Source organism: Silurus meridionalis, chromosome 24 (genome assembly GCF_014805685.1).
Source record: "Silurus meridionalis isolate SWU-2019-XX chromosome 24, ASM1480568v1, whole genome shotgun sequence".
In the NCBI taxonomy this organism is placed as follows: Eukaryota; Metazoa; Chordata; class Actinopteri; order Siluriformes; family Siluridae; genus Silurus; species Silurus meridionalis.
Window position 1 is genome coordinate 17,658,767 of NC_060907.1, and position 23,423 is coordinate 17,682,189.

The window sequence follows — 23,423 nt, forward strand, 5'->3', positions numbered from 1 at the left end:
CATTTCAAGGTCGGGATGAGGAGAGGGAGTGGTGGTGATAAACTATGTCGAATTCTGAATTTGTGAATAAGAAAAAAAGTGTGTGCAGCACAGCAGAGAAGCAGCAGGTAAAAGTTTTCTTCTTGGCTTGTGTGCGAAAAGTATATCACTGTTTAACATAGCATTTTATACCGATATTATTCGGCAGACGCTTTTATCCCGAGCAGTCTCTGTCAAAAAACCTTCAATAAGTCAGGGTCTAGGATTATCATTGTGCTTAATTACATAAATGCTAACTGAAGTGCTTGGTGAAGAAATGTATAATCTTAGATAAAAGGCTGAGTGACTCAGCAGTTTTAGAAGGCCAGGAGAAGTTCATTCCACATGAATACCTGGATTGAGAAGCGTTTTGATACCTTAAAGGGGTGGTGGGACATTTACACGGTAATTCATTCTTAATCTGACAATATATGAGGCGGTATCGAAACATTTCCAGACTAGTTGTGGTTGCACGCGCAGTCACAGGAAGCACCGACCTTCATAAGTTCTCACAAGTAAGTTTTTCACAGAAAAAAACACGATCTGACTTCCGTACCCACCTTGCTTGCCAGATTTGGATCCTGTGGACTTCGCCCTCTTCCTGAAGATGAAGATCCAGCTTAAAGGTCGCCGGTTTGACCCCGTTGTGGAGATCCAACGTAAAGAAGACCGGGACACATTCCAGAAGTGGCAGGTATTGCTGTGCAAGGGGACTATTTTAAACATGATAGCGTGCAAATGTAGATAAAGTACTTTCTTGTAAACAGAGCCAGTCTCTATACAACCTCGTAATAAATAAGAACCTGAGCATCCTCCTTGGATGGAAATGGCAATCCTGAGGATTTTTTAAATGTTTTATTTATTTATTCTTTTTTTTGTGCTTTTTTTATGAGGATTCCTGTAATGTAATTTAAGAAGGCTAGCTGGTTGCCGCAAGGTTGCATGTCTAACACATGCAGATGGTCTGATCTGTCCAGGGAGATGTACAGATGCATCTCTAGGGATATATGGCAGCTCAGTCTTGCTTAGGTTTCGTTTCAGCTAATGAGCCGCCATGCATGGTGAGATGTCTGCTGAATATTCTGCGATCTGAGCGGATAACAAGAGGAAGGAAACGCGGGGTTGAATTGAGTGTCATAGGCATAGTAGCAGTATTAAAATCCCATGCGAGGATTTGAGTTGGACACCAGTTTCTGGGACTGTTTCTTTTGGTAATAAGAAAACCAGAACAATGCTGAGCCTTCATAGGCAGAGGATGGGCAGATTATTCTAATAATTGAGTGTGTTGAAGGCTGCGGAAAGGTCAAGGACTGAGGCTTGGTAACATTTGCTTGATGTAGACCATGAACAGCCAACCACTAGGGTGGCTTCTGAGGAGTGCGTTACTTTGAAGCCAGGCTTGTTAAGATCTTGAAGGGCGTTCTAGGCAAGACACTACACATTCAAACATCTTAAAAAGAAAGGATATCTTGGAGAAGGTATCAAATGTGTGTTTGTTTCTAACGGGTTGTTCAATGATGCTATCTTAAGTATCCACCAGACCATACATAGCATTTTATTGTCGATAATGTGCTATTGATATCCATTATAAACCCTGACCCTATCAAGAACCCAAAGTCGTCGTGGTGGCTGAATGAAAAAAAAAAAAAAGCCGATACAGTCCAGTCTATTGGAGATGGAGTGTTATTTCATCTGTTATTCCGAGGCGAGCTTAGCTGCTATTTACAGCCCAGTGAAGCAGAACCCGATACTCAGTGCGCATTCGGTTATTTCAGCGACTGAACCAGGAAAGGGGTCAAGGAGCAAAAACCTGTTCGTGAGCAGAACCATCGGTGCGTACCATTTCATTTCGGGGGACGTTTTTATTCGAGACTCTTTTACATGCTCGTGTCCCGATGCCCCTGGCAGTCTCTTTACATTTTGCGACTGTAGTGTTTGTTTGAAATCTCGTCTGTCCTTGGGTTTATCTCAGGTGCAGTGACCAATATAAGCAATCCTGATGGAAATTGAGGGTTAAGACAAAAAAGATATTGGGGAGCAAAAGGCAATGGGGGAAGTGATGGATTTCTATATTTGAGGTCTAGGTAGGGGGCAGGGTGTGCAAAACTGACTTGCATTAACTAGATGCTGGAGAATTTCTATTGTATGTATTATGCATGTGTATGCATGTGTGTGTGTATGTATGTATATATATATATATATATATATATATATATATATATATATATATATATATATACACATATACATACAGGAGTGCAGAATTATTAGGCAAGTTGTATTTTTGAGGATTAATTTTATTTGAGGATTTAATTTGAACAACAACCATGTTCTCAATGAACACAAAAAACTCATTAATATCAAAGCTGAATATTTTTGGAAGTAGTTTTTAGTTTTAGCTATTTTAGGGGGATATCTGTGTGTGCAGGTGACTATTACTGTGCATAATTATTAGGCAACAACAAAAACAAATTCATACCCATTTCAATTATTTATTTTTACCAGTGAAACCAATATAACATCTCAACATTCACAAATATACATTTCTGACATTCAAAACCAAACAAAAACAAATCAGTGACCAATATAGCCACCTTTCTTTGCAAGGACACTCAAAAGCCTGCCATCCATGGATTCTGTCAGTGTTTTGATCTGTTCACCATCAACATTGCGTGCAGCAGCAACCACAGCCTCCCAGACACTGTTCAGAGAGGTGTACTGTTTTCCTCCTTGTAAATCGCACATTTGATGATGGACCACAGGTTCTCAATGGGGTTCAGATCAGGTGAACAAGGAGGCCATATCATTAGATTTTCTTCTTTTATACCCTTTCTTGCCAGCCACGCTGTGGAGTACTTGGACGTGTGTGATGGAGCATTGTCCTGCATGAAAATCATGTTTTTCTTGAAGGATGCAGACTTCTTCCTGTACCACTGCTTGAAGAAGGTGTCTTCCAGAAACTGGCAGTAGGACTGGGAGTTCAGCTTGACTCCATCCTCAACCCGAAAAGGCCCCACAAGCTCATCTTTGATGATACCAGCCCAAACCAGTACTCCACCTCCACCTTGCTGGCGTCTGAGTCGGACTGGAGCTCTCTGCCCTTTACCAATCCAGCCACGGGCCCATCCATCTGGCCCATCAAGACTCACTCTCATTTCATCAGTCCATAAAACCTTAGAAAAATCAGTCTTGAGATATTTCTTGGCCCAGTCTTGACGTTTCAGCTTGTGTGTCTTGTTCAGTGGTGGTCGACTTTCTGCCTTTCTTACCTTGGCCATGTCTCTGAGTATTGCACACCTTGTGCTTTTGGGCACCCAGTGATGTTGCAGCTCTGAAATATGGCCAAACTGGTGGCAAGTGGCATCTTGGCAGCTGCACGCTTGACTTTTCTCAGTTCACGGGCAGTTATTTTGCGCCTTGGTTTTTCCACACGCTTCTTGCGACCCTGTCGACTATTTTGAATGAAACGCTTGATTGTTCGATGATCACGCTCAGAAGCTTGGCTATTTTAAGACTGCTGCATCCTCTGCAATATATCTCACTATTTTTGACTTTTCTGAGCCTGTCAAGTCCTTCTTTTGACCCATTTTGCCAAAGGAAAGGAAGTTGCCTAATAATTATGCACACCTGATATAGGGTGTTGATGTCATTAGACCACACCCCTTCTCATTACAGAGATGCACATCACCTAATATGCTTAATTGGTAGTAGGCTTTCCAGCCTATACAGCTTGGAGTAAGACAACATGCATAACGAGGATGATGTGGTCAAAATACTCATTTGCCTAATAATTCTGCACTCCCTGTATATACAGTGAGGAAAATAAGTATTTGAACACCCTGCTATTTTGCAAGTTCTCCCACTTAGAAATCATGGAGGGGTCTGAAATTGTCATCGTAGGTGCATGTCCACTGTTGCTGAGAAACACGGAGTTTGAGCTCCCTCCAAAGATTCTCTATTGGGTTTAGGACTGGAGACTGGCTAGGCCACGCCAGAACCTTGATATGCTTCTTACAGAGCCACTCCTTGGTTATCCTGGCTGTGAGCTTCAGGTCATTGTCATGTTGGAAGACCCAGCCTCGACCCATCTTCAATGCTCTAACTGAGGGAAGGAGGTTGTTTCCCAAAATCTCGCAATACATGGCCCTGTTCATCCTCTCCTTAATACAGTGCAGTCGCCCTGTCCCATGTGCAGAAAAACACCCCCAAAGCATGATGCTACCACCCCCATGCTTCACAGTAGGGATAGTGTTCTTGGGATGGTACTCATCATTCTTCTTCCTCCAAACACATTTAGTGGAATTATGACCCAAAAGTTCTATTTTGGTCTCATCTGAGCAGGGTGTTCAAATACTTATTTTCCTTACTGTGTGTGTATATATATATATATATATATATATATATATATATATATATATATATATATATATATATATATACACACACATATATATATATATATATATATATATATATATATATATATATATATATATATATATATATATATATATATATATATATATATATATATATATATATATATATATATATATACACACATATATATATATATATATATATATATATATATATATATATATATATATATATATATATATATAAAATTGTAAAAAAAAAAAAGTCAACAGTTTAGATTTTTTAAAACAACTGTAAATAAAATACCTGCTTGGATAAATAATATATACAATTATATTTTATAATATTTTTGAAACTTTTTTTTTTAATAAATCAAATTAGTGCAGTACACTTTTTATTATATTGATTAAATTGAGTAATAAATTTAAGTTATAAAGTTTATAGTTTATAAAAGTTATTATATAGTTTTCTAAATTTATGATCTACTTAACTGTTCTAGGCTTAATTTCTTCCATCCTTCATTCATTCGCTCCCTCGATATGCGGGATTTTCAGGATTTTTTCCCATGAAGAAAATTTCTTGAAGCTAGACGTAAAACGCAAAAGAATCCATATCGCAAACTGTGGCAAAGACGTAAGTTTTACAGCATGCTACATATTGTATATTCAGGTGTACAGTAAGTGAGAAGCCACAGTGACACTGCGCTAACTCTGGTTTATTTTTTTTATTTTTTAATCATCTGGCATTGATGTGTATGTTTTCAAGTTTAATATAAAAATAAAACAAAAATAATTGCATTCGATCCTCAAATGGTTAAGAATGAATACGTTTACCGTTACACCCATAATTACTTTTCTTTTTCTTTTTCTAGTTTAATTTAGCATGTATCATGTTCTAGTAGGACTAACGGGTAAAAAAATTCCATATGATAACCTGCAAGGTGAAGGTTTTTTTTTTCCTTCTTCTTTCTTTCTTTCCTTTCCCTTTCTTAAATTCTTTCACAGTTTTTTTCTTACCTTTCCTACCAGATCCTAATACATCTGATCCAGTTATGTGCCTCAGGTGTCCCAATACTTTTCAAAAAATCAGGTGTCCCAATACTTTTTGTCCATGCAGTAAAAAAAAATTACTTTAGAAAAAAAATATCTTACACACACACAGTCAGAGAAATTGATCTCATAAATTCCTCACAGCTTTAATAACGTCATTCTCTCAAAACAGGACCCCCCTCCACACACACACACATAACCATGGATTGTTCCAGCTGTTCCTGAGCTCATGTCAAACATTTATTTAAGCTCAGATCAGTTACGGCACTTAGCTGTAATTACGGCCGTATCTAAAAGGTGAGCGCGGAGAAAGAGATCAGAGTTAATGGCGCATTTACAGTGCCGTTAAACGTCAATCTCGAAAAGGTCAGCGCAAGTTGGAGCTTCAGGCTAGAAAAAAATAATAATCAAACTCACTCTCCGCCTTCTGTCCTCTCAGATTTTACACACGGGAGTAAAAAAAATTAAAAATAAAATGCACTGTTTAAACTGGCTACAAAAAATACCTGGAAAAGGTCCAGAATTTCATGAACAGGCTGAAGCACAGACTAGCATTAGCATAAACATGCTAGCAAGAAAAGAGCATTATGGTAAAACAACTAAGCATTATACTAACATACTAACCACAAACTAGCATTAATTATAAACACACTTTTTTCTTTTTCTTTTTTTGCTCTTTTTTTTGTATTTTATTTAGTTTCCTTCCCTCCTTTCAGAATTATTCCCTTCCCCTTCCTTTCTTTTTTTCTGTCCAGAATTTCTTCCTTTCCTCCTTTTCCTTTCTTTATCCTTTCTTGTTTACTTCTTATATTCATTTCAGAATTCTGTCCTGATCTTTTCTTCACCTCCTTTTTAGCTTTCGCTCTCTTCTCTTCCTCCCCCTTTGGAATGAAGAAATTCTGGAAGTAAAAAAGAAAAAATATTCTGAACTATTTTAACTTTCCTTCCAGAATTCCTTTATTCCTTCCAGACTTAATTCCTTTCCTTTCTGTTCCTTTCATTTTTTTTTCTAGAATTTATTCTTTCTTTTTTCCTGTCCTTCCTTTCTTTCCCTTTATTTTACCCTTTTAGAATTCTTTTTTTACCTTTTCTTTGCATTACTTTCTTTCAATCCAGAATTTCTTCCTCCCTTCCAGAATTAATTTATTTTCTTCCTCCCTTCTTTCTTTCATTTCTTTCTTCCTTCCTTTCTTCTTATCTTCCTTCCAAAAGTTATTTCTTTCCTTTCTTCCATAATTCTTTCGATTTCTTTGTTCTAGAATTCTCTCATTTTCTCTTCTATCCTTCATTACTTCCATTTTTCCTTTTTTATCCTATTAAAATAGTTTTTTTTCCCTTTCCATAATGTTCCTTCCTTCCTTCCTTCCTTCCTTCCTTCCTTCTAGAATGATTTAGAAGAGTTAGAATGTATCCCTTTCTATCCAGTCTTCCTTTTTTTTCTTTTTTATCGTTTCTGAATTGTTATTTCCTTTTCTTTCCATTGTTCCTTCCCCTTTAATTTTTCACAATTATTTTCTTTCTTCTTCCTCCTTCCCTCCTTATCCATCCCATCAGCTCCTTCCCTTCTTCCAGCCTTTTTCAATACAAAACCTGTAACAGGAACGTCCTTCTATGGAGACAAATCTACAGAACGTGACCTTTTTTTTCTTCAGGAAGTCCGTGAGGAGAAGGCGGCGTGTCCCCGCGTCGACGCGAGCAGTAATTATAAAACTAGGACATGCAGAGACGGGACGCGATACAGATCGCTGAGATCCCTCCGAGAATCCGTAATGAAATTGTGGATTTGACAAAAAGATTTCAATTAAACTAATCCCGGTGGACACCTCGGATCTCACATACATCACATCTTTATTACATCGGAGTCGCAGATGAACTGTTTTTTTGTTTTGTCACTTGTTTTCAACCGCAGTTTTACCTGCTGCTCTGATTGGCCCTGAAAGTTAACACTGCAGGTACTAGCATAGAAATTTAGCATAAAAATAAATCTAAACACCACATTTACCCTGTAGCTTGTGTGTGTGTGTGTGTGTGTGTGTGTGTGTGTGTGTGTGTGTGTGTGTGTGTGTCATGTTGTAGCTGGTTCAGTGATTAGCTTCTTTTTTTTTTTCCATGTTGATAATAAAGCGATTAGATTTGCATAAACACGCAGTTTTATCCCGAGGCTAAAGCAGGACACGTGGGAAACCCTGCGAGCCAGGATCATAAAAAATGTATCCCGCACACTTTCCAGTTTCAGCAAATATTTCACAGAATGATCTTGATACATTTCGTTGGTTGTGTCACCATAATAGCCAGAAAACAGAGAGATTAGAAGAGTTTGCTAGCAAGGAAAACATGCATTAAACATTTAAACCAAATTGAATTAGCAGTTTATTAAGCATGCTACATAACAAGCTAGTTATAGTTTATGTGCTAATAAAACAAACAAGCATTGTAGTAAACATGCTAACTACAAAATGGCAACAACATACAAGAAACTAGTGTTACAGTAATTAGCTAAATAGCTAATCATGAACTAGCATTGAAACAATTGCAAAACATTTATGTAAACAAATAAACCTGTCAATTATTATAGTCAAGATGCTAATACAAAAATGCTGCTGATACTAACCTGAAATTAGCATTAAGTTATACTAACAATAAAAGTAAACGTTAACCACAGCATTAGAGTAAACATGCTAGCAACAAATTAGACAAATATACTAACCACAATTATTATTTAGATAATTCTAGTTTGTGGTTGGTCTATTATTCTTTATGCTAGCTTGTGTTTAGTGTATTTATTATAATAATAGTATCAGGTTAATAAATTTACTTTAATGCTAGTTTGTGGTTAGTATATTTATCCTTAATTGTGGTTAGAATATTTAGCTGAATGCTAGTCTGTGATTCATATTTTACTTGTATGCTAATTGTACTTAATATATTTATATTTATTTTAAATAGTGGTTAATATATTTAGTTTGATGCTAGTCTCTGGCTGTTATTATTTATCAGAATGCTAGTTTGTGGTTAAGATATGTACCTTTATGCTAGATTGTGGTTGAAAATATTTAGCTGGATGCTAGTTTGTGGTTAATATGTTTAATTTTAATGCTACATTGAGGCTAGTATAATTAAATTCCTGGTAGCATGTGGCTAGTATATTTATCTTAATGTTAGTTTGTGGTTAATATATTTACTTGTATGCTAGTGGTAGGCTTGAATATCTATTTTAAGGTTAGTTTTGTGGTTAGTATATTTGCTGTAATGCTAATATTTGGTTAATATATTTAATTGTATGCTAGTTTGTGGTTAGTATATGTAAAAATACCTCATAGATTATAGCACCTATAAACACTCGAACTGGAGATTCGTTTCATCTGTATGTGTATTAATGATGTGTATTAATGATAGAATTGAATCGTAGATTGTTTTTTGATAACAAGGTTGGCTGGGGTTGAAAAGGTATGCTTTCATCTACACTGGATTTAACCAGATTTGTCTTCTATAGCACACACACACACACACACACACACACACACACACACACACACACTTCCCACACAAACACATCTCATAGCTAGTGGGGGGTCCAGACATAGAAAAGCTTCCAATAGGCAAATGAATATATAAACAAAAGCACACACACACACACAGGTTCCCTGAACACCTTCGCTCTTCAATCGTGTTATAAATTATTCAAACGGCACCAAAACAGAGACTTCCTAGACTGTACTACACTGTGCCCCTTGTCACAGCAGTATGCCTCCACCTTGGGACCTGATCCAGATCAGTGGGTGGAGTCCGAGCCAAACCAGTTTAGTGGGTGGAGTCAGAAAAGACATAGTTCACTAGATCAAGCCAGCTCTGATCTAGAGCAGTGAGTGAAGTCGGAGCCAAACCAGTTTAGTGGGTGGGGTCAGACCTGATCAGGTACAGTAGGTGGAGTCCCTGATTCAAATCACAGGGTGGGTTCAGACCAGATTTAAATCTGTGGGTGAAGTCTAATTTGATTTATAAAAAATATATGGGATGGACCTGGTTGAGATCAGCAAATGGGGGGTCAGATCGCATAGCCAGATCTTTTTTTTTAGCATGAGCATGAATTAAGTAAGATCAGTTCCAAATAAGCTTGGAGAAAATCTTGGATCAAACCTAATCCAGACCAGTGGGTGGAGTCAGACCTGATTAAAATCGTTAGGTGGAGTCAGTACTCCAGTGGGGGGAGTCAGACCTGATTAAGATCAGAAGGTGGATTCAGATCCTATTCAGATCAGTATGTAGGAATTAACCTGGTCCAGATCAGTGGGTTGAGTCCGACCTGATTTAGATTGGTAGGTGAAGTCAGATCTAATTCAGATCAGTAAGTAGGTTAAAGACCTGATTTGGATCAGTAAGTAGGAATAAACCTGGTCCAGATCAGTGGGTGGAGTCAGACCTGATCCAGCAATGTTGTCTGAAATAGACTCATGATGTCATTGTGCTCATTTACATATGCAATTTAATATCTGGGCTGCAATCCTGCACTGTTTGTTTTCTGAAATCCTGAATGTTTTTTTTGTTTTGTATTTTACAAATGATTTACAGTTTGGAGCGACTCTGTTCTCTTGACATTGCACATTGCAACATCATAATAGACTTCTTGCATGTAGGGATATTAGTGCAAAGTCTTGGGTAGCACCGTTTCCATTCACCAGTACAAAGAGAAAACAATATCTCATATTTGGCTCCAGTCTTACAGTAAAGTCTTAGTTTTGAGCTTTGTAAATAAGGACTATCGCTGCACAACTGTATAATTTAAAGCAAATTATGATATTTAGCAATTTGGTTCAAACATGGTCCGAACATGTTATTGAGGTGAAGCAGGCTTGTTATCTCAGGGGTAGCTGCCTATTAAATAAAGATGTGTGTGTGTGTGTCACATTCCTTGTTGTTTTGATGGACTTGGTGTAAAAGGATATGGATCCTCATTTTCAGGGGCTGTGTCCGTGCTTTCGAGTTAATGATGTTCGTTACATGTGCGCTGCATGTCAGGAGCTGACAATATCACCCCTTACATCTGTTCTGGGCTAAACCACTTTACAACAAGAATAAACCACTTAACTCGCCTTTAAATCCGAACAGACAATGGGGGACATTTACTTTTACTTAACAAAAACAAAAAAAGAATTATGCATTAAAAAAAAAAAAATAAAAAAAACCTTTGAGGTTAGAGATTAAAATGTATTTATTTATTTATTTATTTATTTATTTATTTATTTATTTATTATCAAACCCATGCTAACAGCATGTTGTGCAAATAACTATTAACATTTTTATTGATTTCTATTTTTTTATTTATTTAATTTATTTAATTTTATATTTTACCATTTTTTATAGGTTTAATATGAATGGTACAGAATTGGTTTGTATATTAACATATACAGTACGGTGCAAAGGTTTTGGGCATGTGTAAAAAAATGCTGTAAAGTAAAAATATTAATTTTAATAGTTATTTTTTTTTTTTACAATTGCAAATTGAGTGAATAGAAAAAAAAAAAAAAATCAAACCAGTATTTGATGTGACCACTCTTTGGCATTTATTCTTACACTTGCACAAAGTCAGGGATTTTTTAGGATCAGAGTCAGGTGTCTGATAAACCAAACATATAAAACAGCTGTGTAGAAGCTTAAATCTGGGTAAGGAACAGCCAAACTCTGTGAAGTTGGGGAAGCCAGTTCTATGTCACAGGGCATACACCAACAGCATCAAGACACTTCATCAGCAAGGTCTCTTAAGGGGTTTCAAGATGTGCTCTACAAACTATTTTGAAAAAAGCAGAAAGAAATGGGCAATGTTAAGAACCGTAGACACACAAGGAAACTTAATAAAGTGGGAACTGGGGGCAGACAAATGGCAGCAGATGCTCTAGACTGATAAATCACAGCTTGAAAAATGTGGCTGTAATAAAAAAACAAGTAGTTTGGCAAAAGACTGGAGTGAGGCACAGTAATGAGTGTCTGCAGGCAACAGTGAAGCATGGTGGTGGAGGTTCCTTGCAAGTTTGGGGCATTTCTGCAAACCGAGTTGGAGATTTGGTTAGGAGTAATAGTGTCCTCAGTGCTAATTCCACAGATCATGTCTGGTTAGTTCTTCAAGATGTTCAAGAAGCAACCTACCTGTCAAGTTCCTTCAAAATCTGTACCTAGAGACTTCTTTCATAAACCTTATACCAATTTGTTCCAACTTTCCATTTTATTAATGAATAAAAAATTAACTATTACACATTTCTTTTTAAAGGCATTCTTGATTTTTCATTTTTTTTTTACACATACCTAAAACCTTGCACAGTATTTGAAATATGTATATACTGTGTGTATACTGTGTGTGTATCCATGATTTCTAAGTGGGAGAACTTGCAAAATAGCAAGTTCTCCCACTTAGAAATCATGGAGGGGTCTGAAATTGTCATCGTAGGTGCATGTCCACTGTGAGAGACATAATCTAAAAATAAATAAATAAATAAATAAAAAAAATCCAGAAATCACAATGTATGATTTTTTTTTAACTATTTATTTGTATGATACAGCTGCAAATAAGTATTTGAACACCTGAGAAAGTCAATGTTAATATGTGGTACAGTAGCCTTTGTTTGCAATTACAGAGGTCAAACGTTTGCTGTAGTTTTTCACCAGGTTTGCACACACTGCAGGAGGGATTTTGGCCCACTCCTTCACACAGATCTTCTCTAGATCAGTCAGGTTTCTGGCCTGTCGCTGAGAAACACGGAGTTTGAGCTCCCTCCAAAGATTCTCTATTGGGTTTAGGTCTGGAGACTGGCTAGGCCACGCCAGAACCTTGATATGCTTTTACAGAGCCACTCCTTGGTTATCCTGGCTGTGTGCTTCGGGTCATTGTCATGTTGGAACACCCAGCCTCGACCCATCTTCAATGCTCTAACTGAGGGAAGGAGGTTGTTTCCCAAAATCTCGCAATACATGGCCCCAGTCATCCTCTCCTTAATACAGTGCAGTCGCCCTGTCCCATGTGCAGAAAAACACCCCCAAAGCATGATGCTACCACCCCCATGCTTCACAGTAGGGATGGTGTTCTTGGGATGTACTCATCATTCTTCTTCCTCCAAACACGTTTAGTGGAATTATGACCCAAAAGTTCTATTTTGGTCTCATCTGACCACATGACTTTCTCCCATGACTCCTCTGGATCATCCAAATGGTCATTGGCAAACTTAAGACATGCCTGGACATGTGCTGGTTTAAGCAGGGAATCTTCCGTGCCATGCATGATTTCAAACCATGACGTCTTAGTGTATTACCAACAGTAACCTTGGAAATGGTGGTCCCAGCTCTTTTCAGGTCATTGACCAGCTCCTCCCGTGTAGTTCTGGGCTGATTTCTCACCTTCCTTAGGTTCATTGAGACCCCACGAGGGGTGAGATCTTGCATGGAGCCCCAGTCCGAGGGAGATTGACAGTCATGTTTAGCTTCTTCCATTTTCTAATGATTGCTCCAACAGTGGACCTTTTTACCAAGCTGCTTGGCAATTTTCCGTAGCCCTTTCCAGCCTTGTGGAGGTGTACAATTTTGTCTCTAGTGTCTTTGGACAGCTCTTTGGTCTTGGCCATGTTAGTAGTTGGATTCTTACTGATTGTACAGGGTGGACAGGTGTCTTTATGCAGCTAACGACCTCAAACAGGTGCATCTATTTTAGGATAATAAATGTAGTGGAGGTTTACATTTTAAAGGCAGACTAACAGGTCTTTGAGGGTCAGAATTCTAGCTGATAGACAGGTGTTCAAATACTTATTTGCAGCTGTATCATACAAATAAAAAGTGTAAAAATCATATATTGTGATTTCGGGATTTTTTTTTTTAGATTATGTCTCTCACAGTGGACATGCACCTACGATGACAATTTCAGACCCCTCTATGATTTCTAAGTGGGAGAACTTGCAAAATAGCAGGGTGTTCAAATACTTATTTTCCTCACTGTATATATATATATATATATATATATATATATATATATATATATATATATATATATATATATATATATATATATATATATATCATGGAGGGTCTGAAATTGTCATCGTAGGTGCATGTCCACTGTGAGAGACATAATCTAAAAATAAATAAATAAATAAATAAAAAAAATCCAGAAATCACAATGTATGATTTTTATATATATATATATATATATATATATATATATATATATATATATATATATATATATATATATATTTCCTGTTGTTTTTCCTGTTTCAGAAGCAGAAATAGCTTTTTTTCATACAAGTATGCTTACACACACAAGGAATGACTTGGCATTAGGAGCTTCCAGTGCAGAAGTACAGCAATAATGTAACAGAGTAGTAAACCAGTCAGTTAAATAATGCAATATAAACAGAGTCAAAAAATTGTTAAATAAATGTACAGATGTTATTTACAAGTTTACAGAAGTACAGTTTACAAATAGACCATGTGGATTCTATGTACAAATGTGACAGTTATTATAGACAATGTGTAGTTATAAATATTTGAAATGTTCATGCTGATTATATCCTACGGGGAAAAAGTGTTTTTGTGCCTGGCTGTTCTGTTGGATGGAGCTCTGTAGCACCGACCAGAAGGCAACAGTTCGAAGAGAGAGTGGGTTTGGTGTGCGGGGTCCAAAATGATTTTCTTAGCCCTTTTCTCCACTCTGTATGAGTAAAGATCTTGGAGGTTGGGCAGTGGGGCACCAATAATCCTCTCAGCAGTCCTGACCATCCACTGTAGCCTCCTGATGTCTGATTTAGTAGCTGAACCAAACCAGACAGTTATAGATCTACACAGGACAGACTCAATGATGGCCGAGTGGGATTGTTTCAGCAGCTCCTGTGGCAGGTTGAAGGCTGGGCCTCCACTGTTGGAACAGCATTGTAACAACAGTGGAGTCATTTAAGTTTCTGGGTACCACCATAGCTCAGACTCATAATATGACACACAACCTTAGATTGAGCACATATTTTTAGCATGCAGCTAAGCAGGTCTTTCACTTTTGTTGATGACAGAGATCAGAGTAGAAAAACTGATTTGCAGCTGTATCATACAAATAAAAGTGTAAAAATCATATATTGTGATTTCTGGATTTTTTTTAGATTATGTCTCACAGTGGACATGCACCTACGATGACAATTTCAGACCCTCTATGATTTCTAAGTGGGAGAACTTGCAAAATAGCAGGGTGTTCAAATACTTATTTTCCTCACTGTATATATATATATATATATATATATATATATATATATATATATATATATATATATATATATATATATATATATATATATATATCATGGAGGGTCTGAAATTGTCATCGTAGGTGCATGTCCACTGTGAGAGACATAATCTAAAAATAAATAAATAAATAAATTAAAAATCCAGAAATCACAATGTATGATTTTATATATATATATATATATATATATATATATATATATATATATATATATATATATATATATATATTTCCTATTGTTTTTCCTGTTTCAGAAGCAGAAATAGCTTTATTACAAGTATGCTTACACACACAAGGAATGACTTGGCATTAGGAGCTTCCAGTGCAGAAGTACAGCAATAATGTAACAGAGTAGTAAACCAGTCAGTTAAATAATGCAATATAAACAGAGTCAAAAAATTGTTAAATAAATGTACAGATGTTATTTACAAGTTTACAGAAGTACAGTTTACAAATAGACCATGTGGATTCTATGTACAAATGTGACAGTTATTATAGACAATGTGTAGTTATAAATATTTGAAATGTTCATGCTGATTATATCCTACGGGGAAAAAGTGTTTTTGTGCCTGGCTGTTCTGTTGGATGGAGCTCTGTAGCACCGACCAGAAGGCAACAGTTCGAAGAGAGAGTGGGTTTGGTGTGCGGGGTCCAAAATGATTTTCTTAGCCCTTTTCTCCACTCTGTATGAGTAAAGATCTTGGAGGTTGGGCAGTGGGGCACCAATAATCCTCTCAGCAGTCCTGACCATCCACTGTAGCCTCCTGATGTCTGATTTAGTAGCTGAACCAAACCAGACAGTTATAGATCTACACAGGACAGACTCAATGATGGCCGAGTGGGATTGTTTCAGCAGCTCCTGTGGCAGGTTGAAGGCTGGGCCTCCACTGTTGGAACAGCATTGTAACAACAGTGGAGTCATTTAAGTTTCTGGGTACCACCATAGCTCAGACTCATAATATGACACACAACCTTAGATTGAGCACATATTTTTAGCATGCAGCTAAGCAGGTCTTTCACTTTTGTTGATGACAGAGATCAGAGTAGAAAAACTGATTTGGTCCCAGATAAAAAAATAAAAAAAATCCACTTTTTGCAAAGACGGTATACAGAAAAGCATCTCAGAATGCACAGAAATAAAGCAATAATGCAATAATCATCAATACTCAATTAATACTCCATGGATTAATACAATGTTGAAAAAAATAAATGGATTAAAATGCAGAGAATATGCTTTAAATCATTAAGGATGTAGGTACATGCAAGACTTCCAGAAGCCAAGCTGAAACAACAGACAGTCTGGGAGTGTTTATTTTAGGGAGAAGATTAAAAAAAAGGTGCTGCAGCGAGGATTATCAACAGAGTCCTGCTGAAATTGCATTAGTAGTCAGTGTACAGGATGTAGGACCAGTACTGGGAAGTGATGTCATTTTCAATCCACTTATAAAAACATGAAAAAAAAAGGGCTCATCAAAAAAGGGTTCCTCAGCTTCTTGAATGTACACACAATGCGGTTGTCAAGATTTTGCTGTGGTATTTGGTTGAATTATAGCTTCCAATGTTTGTTTGTTTGTTTGTTTGTTTGCCAATTCCTCCTTGGCAGAGTGATAGAAGAAATGTCCAATGGTTTAAATTATTTTACATAATTTAGTGTAATGTATTTGTAGAAAGGAACAAGGTCAGGATTGTCATCAGCAAGTCTATATAGTGTAATTGGGCAAAAAAAATATTCAAAGAAATTCTTGCTTTTTATAGTGTTGATAAAAAAAGAAAATCTATAAAAGCCTTAGTGATGTCACCAAAATGAATCTTGTCAAAAGCAAACAGAAACCCTATACAAACAACCTGGTTAAACAAATGTACACACCAATTGTCCATGTCTATCTCGAATAATGTCCCAGTCCAGCTGAAGAGAGGCATCCTCACAGCATGATTCTGCCACCACCATGCTTCTTATATGTAGGATATAGAAGAAGAAAGCTTAATTTCTCAACTATATATTACAACATAATGAAATTCTATTCTTTACATATTTCTGCTTTTTAGGAAGCTAGGGTCAGAGTGCAAAATGAGCGAGGATATGGCAACCCACGAGCTGAAAGGGTAAAGGCCCTTGCTCAAGTGATCGATAGTGGTGGCTTGGCAGTGCTGGGGCTTGAACCACTGATGTTTTAATCTGTAAACCAGAACCAGAACCATGTACTTTGGGTGATTATAACTTGTTATATTTCTGGCAGAGATCTTTAAGATGGATGTAGAAATATAATTCTCACATTTTTGCCAAGATTTGGCTTAAGGCTGTTTTAAATCAGATACTAGGCTTTGACCTGATTCAGACCCTTTTTTAGAAAGAATACACTATAGCTCGGACATGCAAAGAATATGAATATGTGCCCAAAATTTCTTCATCTCCGTTAATAATGATGTATCGCTGACAAATGCTCTTCTTGTCCTTTTATTAATATTGGAGGGACATCCTATTTCGCACCATTTTCTCCACTTCTTAATGATGGCCTTTACAGTGATTCAGGGGACATCTAATTTTCTGGAAGTCCTTTTGTGCTCTTTTTTCTAAATTTTTAACAATTAGATCCTGTACATGCATTGTCTTTGTAAAGCCAAGACCAAACCAAGAAAATCCTTCAAAAACCTTTTTCTTTATTATCTTTATTTCCTTATTTAATCCTTTTTTTTTTTTATATCAGAATCACTTCATTTTTGACTTTTGACCTTGAGTTTAAATGTGATTGATTTTAAGTATGGCTAATTTTTATAGGGTGTGTAATTTTGGTTTTGTGTGTGTGTGTGTGTACTGTATGTATGTACTGTACTGTATACTGTATGTACACTATATTGCCAAAAGTATTAAGACACCTGACCTTTCCTGCTATATGTGCTTTTTTCCAAACTGTTACCACAAAGCTGGAGGTGCTCAATTGTACAGGACGTCTTCAGATGCGCTCTAATAAAATTTGCATTCACTTGAACTTGGAAACCTAAACCTGTTCCAGCTTGGCGATGCCCCTGTGCACACAGTAAGCTTCTTGAAGATCTGGTTTACATACTTTGGAGAGAAAGATCTACCTTTGGGATGAATTGGAACGCTGACTGCACCCCAGGTCTCCTCACCTACATCAGTACCTGCCTTTTGTAACACCCTTGTGGCTGATGGACACACATATCCGTAAAGACACTCCAAAATCTAGTGGAACATCTTCCCAGGAGAGTGGAGGGAATTGTAAGTGCAAATTGGGACTAAATGTGGAATGCAATTCTCAAAAATCACATACCGTACTTATGACCAGGTGACCCAATACTTTTGGCAATATAGTGTATATATATATTTATATATACACACTGATCTGCCACAACTTTAAAACCAGTGACAGGTGAAGTGAGGAACATTATCTTGTTACAGTGGCACCTGTCAGGGGGTGGGATATATTAGGCCGCAAGTGAACAGTCAGTTCCCAGAGTTGATGTGTTGGAAAAATTGGGCAAGCAAAAGAATCTGAGTGACTTTGACAAGGGCCAAATTGTGATAACACCTGGATACGCTATAGGAGGAAGGCAAGCTGACTGAGTTCTGCTGGAAAACCTTGGGTCCTGCCATTTATTTGGAAAAGGTACTGTGATACAGACTTAACAAATCTTGCAGACAATTGTTGCAGGGTTCATGGCAACGGTATTCCCAAATCATAGCGTCTTTCAGAAGAATAATGCTTCCTGAGAAATTTAAAAATGGTTTGAATTCAATTCGTGAAATGCCTCATATCTCTGGAAGTCTGATTTATAAAGGTCCAGCTTACAGTATACATTAAGGATCATCGTGATTCCTTTAGAGGTCTTGTGGAGTCCTGGACTCAAGGTTTTAGAGTTATGCCATATATACTGCATGTGGTTTTAATGTTATGGCCTGTTTTATTACATTAAATCATAAAATATTGAATAATAGAAATACAGATTGATTAAATATTTATTCTGTGTTGGTTTCTGCTTATTCTGAGCCCTATTGTAGCATTGCTATAAATACATCCTTTCTGAAAGTAGAGAAAAACCCAATTACATTATATTTGTTATTAGGATTTTCCCCATGAGGTCTTTTCCAAATGTGTTCTGCTGACAAAAAGCTTCATTCCTCCAGGAGACAATTAACATAAAATCGTATTTCCACATGAAATGTAGTAGGTGTGCACTTATTTATAAGGGACTCAGGGAATATTGAGGAATAAACAGATTTCTGCCTCAGTCTGCAAGCAGGAAAGGTCCAATCTGAACCATTAGTTCCAGTGATTGGAAAATAAAATCAGTTTACTGAGACTATTGTTTTAAACCGAATCAAATATCCGAGTTGGCTGATACCCTCAAGGGGATATAAAACCTCACATACAGTTTGATTCAGCTTGTTCATGGGTAGGTCCCTGTGTGTTTACTTCCTTCTTTCTGATGACTGTGAGAAAGTTGTCCTTTATGCAATGGTTTCTATCGAGTTGGATTTCAGCCCTCGCATCACGTGTTGCCAGGGTCATGGGTCATCTGCCGTAAGACCTTTAGGATCAGCCCCTGTAGCCACTTGTAGCACAAAATAGGAAGGTGCTCAGTTGTAAGTTGCTCTGGATAAGGGCGTCTGCCAAATGCCACAAATGTAAAATCCATGTTACTAGACTAAAGCTGATGCTTTAACCAATCAGATTTCAAGTCGCCACGCTGAGGCATCTAGCAGGCGTCCAATAACGTCGACATTTTCACGTCCTTTGATGGATTGCCAGAGAGTGCACTAGCTGTGCATCTGTAGTGAACTGCACAAGCTCAAATATATTCATGTAGACTTATTAACTGTTTTTTCATTTCACAATGACTGACTGAGGAGAAGAAACTGATTTAGTCGCAATTACAGAACAATGACACAAAGTGCAGTTGTGGCTACAGTGAAAGGAGACTTGTTGAATTGTGTTAATTGGGATTCTTGCATGAGATAATCGTCTGTGATGTACCTCTCTATTAAACTGCGCTTATCTATAATATTGATGGTTTTATAGCTGTTCCGTCATCATCATGGTATTAGGAGGTCATTTACTTTCAGGTATGACACCAATGACGGCTTTTGGATTTACGGGTAAAAAGTAGCAAAAGTTTCAATTCAATTCAAAAGTTTAAGAAAAAGAGATGAAAAGATTAATTTTGGTTGGAAATTGAAAAAAAGATAGCAATAGCATACATTTTATATATTTGCTGGTTTCTTTGTTGATTTAAATTCTATATCATTATCAAAATTTTAGGCTAATATCAGTATCTAGACATGTTAAAACTAAAAATGCTATTGTATAAAGTAAATGTAGCGAAAATTGTTTTATATTGAAGCACTAGCTAGTTAAATAATGCAATAATAAATTTGTAACTCCCTATGCTACCTGGATAAATATAGTAGTTATATTAGCCTGTTTTTAACCTCTTGCTAACCTAATTTAATACCGTCACATCCTATGCTAGCAACATTTTGAGTGCTATAACGTGTTAAATATTAAAAGAAACGACAGAATTTTATAATTCAGTAAATCAATATGGTTGTGTTATGGCTGATGACATTGTGGGACACGCCGAATTTAGCGATATGTTGTAGCATGACTGTGTTTGCTTTAGTCTCTGAGGGGTGTCAGAGGGAAGCAGGCCTCAAGAAAGCCTTGGGCAAAGTCACACCCAAAGTCCAGTGATAACATTTAATAGAAGCTGGAAAGAAGGAAAAGAATTAGAACATTTTGCTGATGAATTCATTTCATGATCCTTTGAAACATGAGGTGATGAGCAATGCAAACATTATTTTTGTGTTTTTGTGTTCATTTCTTGAGCAGTAGAAATCTCCATGCATGAAGCTGAAATTGTGCTTCGTTAACATGATTCGAACTAGTGCCATCATCATCAACAAGTCCACCATCATTAACTCACTTCTACTACACAATTCAACCTGGCCAAAGAAAAAAATGACAATACATTAGCATCAAAATTGTCTTTGCTAGAATCTATTTGTTTACCAGGTATCAGGATAAAGTATTTTGCATGCATTTTGGATTGGAACATGGCTGCGGGTGTTGCATCGTAAGCTGGTGAACTTTGCGAACCGGGTGTGTTATCAGGAAGTGCCAAAATGAAGCATTTTTATCCTAAAGCCAATATCAGATGTTCTCCAGGAAGCGCTATTCAATTAAAAGTTTCTTGAAAGGTTTGTGGTGGAAATCCGTACAGTAACTGAAAAGCACACATTCACAGAATAACAATGAACTAATTTGGAACACAGCCGAGCGACAGTTTCTACACGGCAGGATTAATATCTAAGCCTGTATTGTGCTTAGATCATATTATTCTCCAAAGCTTATGGAGATTTATATTTTATCCTGCGTATTACTGCCTGTAGTCAGCACTATTTCACAGACTTAAAGCTGAGTGCACGGGAGTGCACGGCAAATAAAATGTCCTACGATAATCCCTTGAATGATGGTTACTTGTTAAGATCTTAAGCCACAACAATATCTCTATATCGTAGCAATTCCTTCAACAGATGAGAACTTTGGCTTTCTGAGCCTCGTTGCTGCACCCTGAGCTCCACAACATCCTACTGCTGCAACCTGAACACAAAAAGATCCTACTGCTTCAACCCTGAGACCCACAGTGTTTTTGCTACTGCCAACCTAGGGGCAATGAGGTCCTACTATTGCCATTCTAAATGCCACAATGTCCTACAGCTGCCACTCCAAATTCCACAGTGTTTTATTAATGCCACCCTGAAGGCCCCAACGTCCTCCTGCTGCCATTCTGAGCCCCAAAATGCTGCCACAATAAGCCCCACAAGTCTTACTACTACTTTCATGAGCTCTACAAGGTCCTACTGCATCCACATTGAAGCCCACAATGTTCAACTACTACAATTCTGAGCCTCACATGGTCCTACTGCTGCAGTCCTGAGCCCCACAGCATCCAACCCCTGCAAATCTGAGGTCCAACAGGTCCTAATACAGCCAGCCTAAGGCCTACAAAACTATTACTTCTGCCATCCTGAGGCCCTGCTGCTGTGTGTCGTATTATTCATGCCTTTCCAAGGTTTACAGCCTCCTACTTCTTCGATCCGGAGCTTCACAAGCTCCCATTTATGCCATGACCCACAGTTTGCAGAGTTTACTCCTGCCATCTCGAATCTATCAATATCCCACTTCTGGAATCTGGAGGGCCAAGCTGCTATCACTGCAATCCTGAAGGCTTCAGGCTTTTACATCTTCTAATTTTGAAACCCACAAGGTCCTGATTCTTCTATTTTTCGAAGCCCACATGCTTCTAGTCATGTTGTCCCAAGGCTTGCAATATTTCTTTCCATGTTTAGTAATTATCTATGACTATGTAACCACTTCTTTCCATATATATTTTATAACTCATATCACCTACACATTTGAGATCTGATATCTCACTAGCTTGTAGTTACAGCCAGAAAAAGTAAGAATTCTTTCACTTGAAACTCGTTCGAAATGAACTTTCTGCACCGTAAAAAGCCCCACAAAACAAACGCCCTTCCTATATTTAAAAGTCGTTACAAAGGACTTTTTTTATGGTGTAATTAATTCCATCCTACCTGATGGGATCACACTGGTTTGAGAATTAAAAATAAACATACATATAAGTGCTGGTTATTAACCTTTAAATTAAACCACAGCTATCCCTCCAGAGAGCAAAGTATTAATTATCAAACAACAGTTTATTACTGCGGCGGCTTTCCCAGTCGACTCCGACCTAAGACACAAATCCTGTCTGTGACTGTTTGATAGCGGCTACATTATTTTCGAGTGTTTGAACTTTGGTGTATTAGCGTCACCAAATGCAGGCAAGGCCGTTTGCAAAGATGAAGGTAGATGGTATTTGCTGGATATTGTTTAATAGTTAGTACAATAAATCTTGAGAACGTGCTAGATGACTAAAAACATGGATGCTTTGCATGCTGTAAATAATAACTGAGACTAAATGAGCAGCTAGCTAGCAATTCCACAGCTAGCTGACAAGTGGAACTAGACGGTATCATCCAGAACATCAGCATGCAGGTCAGGTTTTCCATCAATCAGAGCGGCCTACAAACATGGCTACAAATGGCAACACCCAAACCAGGTCAACAACGTTGACAACGTTCGTATTTTCAATTGCACACACATTTAGGGACTTTCTGTTTGTTCACGTGCTCAGAGATTAGCAAGTGATGTTTCTCTGTTTGATTATCTGGGATTTAATCGCTAACTTGTTGTTTGCTAATCGCCCAGCCCAATGCTTGTTTTTAAACCCCATTTTTGATTCACATCTTAGATTTGTCAGCCATCAACTCTTTCAGTTTTGTAAAAATGCATTTGCATCCGTCTGAGCACTCATTACATGCTGGCATGCTATAAAATTACATGACGCACAACTACCACAGGTTCCACCACTTCGAAAAATGTCAGCAATTTCTGTTAAGCGTATGATTGTCCAAGCTCCCCATACAGTAGGTATAGTGTGCCGTGACTAGCAAACAAATCTGAGACAACAGTACAAGCTTGGTAGCACATTGCTCAATTTTTTTTACCTCAGGTACAGTCCATATCACAAGGAAACACCTAATCATTTACCTCAGCTGCACTGCCAAACTGCTTAAATCTGTCATGTTTACAAAAATAAACATTAGCTAGCTACCTAGAATGATG

At 37.4% G+C, this 23,423-nt stretch overlaps 1 protein-coding gene across 3 annotated transcripts in view; it reads left to right on the top strand.

The window, feature by feature from the left end:
• The first annotated feature begins 86 nt into the window (after positions 1-86).
• Positions 87-23,423, top strand: part of LOC124378291 (SLIT and NTRK-like protein 5) — a 127,644-nt gene continuing 104,307 nt past the window's right edge. For 2 of the 3 annotated variants that reach the window (XM_046837873.1, XM_046837879.1), the window contains exons 1-2: positions 87-107; positions 591-712. The gene's annotated coding sequence lies outside the window, so the exon portion shown is untranslated. The remainder of the gene's footprint in view (positions 108-590; positions 713-23,423) is intronic. The other variant, XM_046837874.1, reaches the window with a different exon arrangement.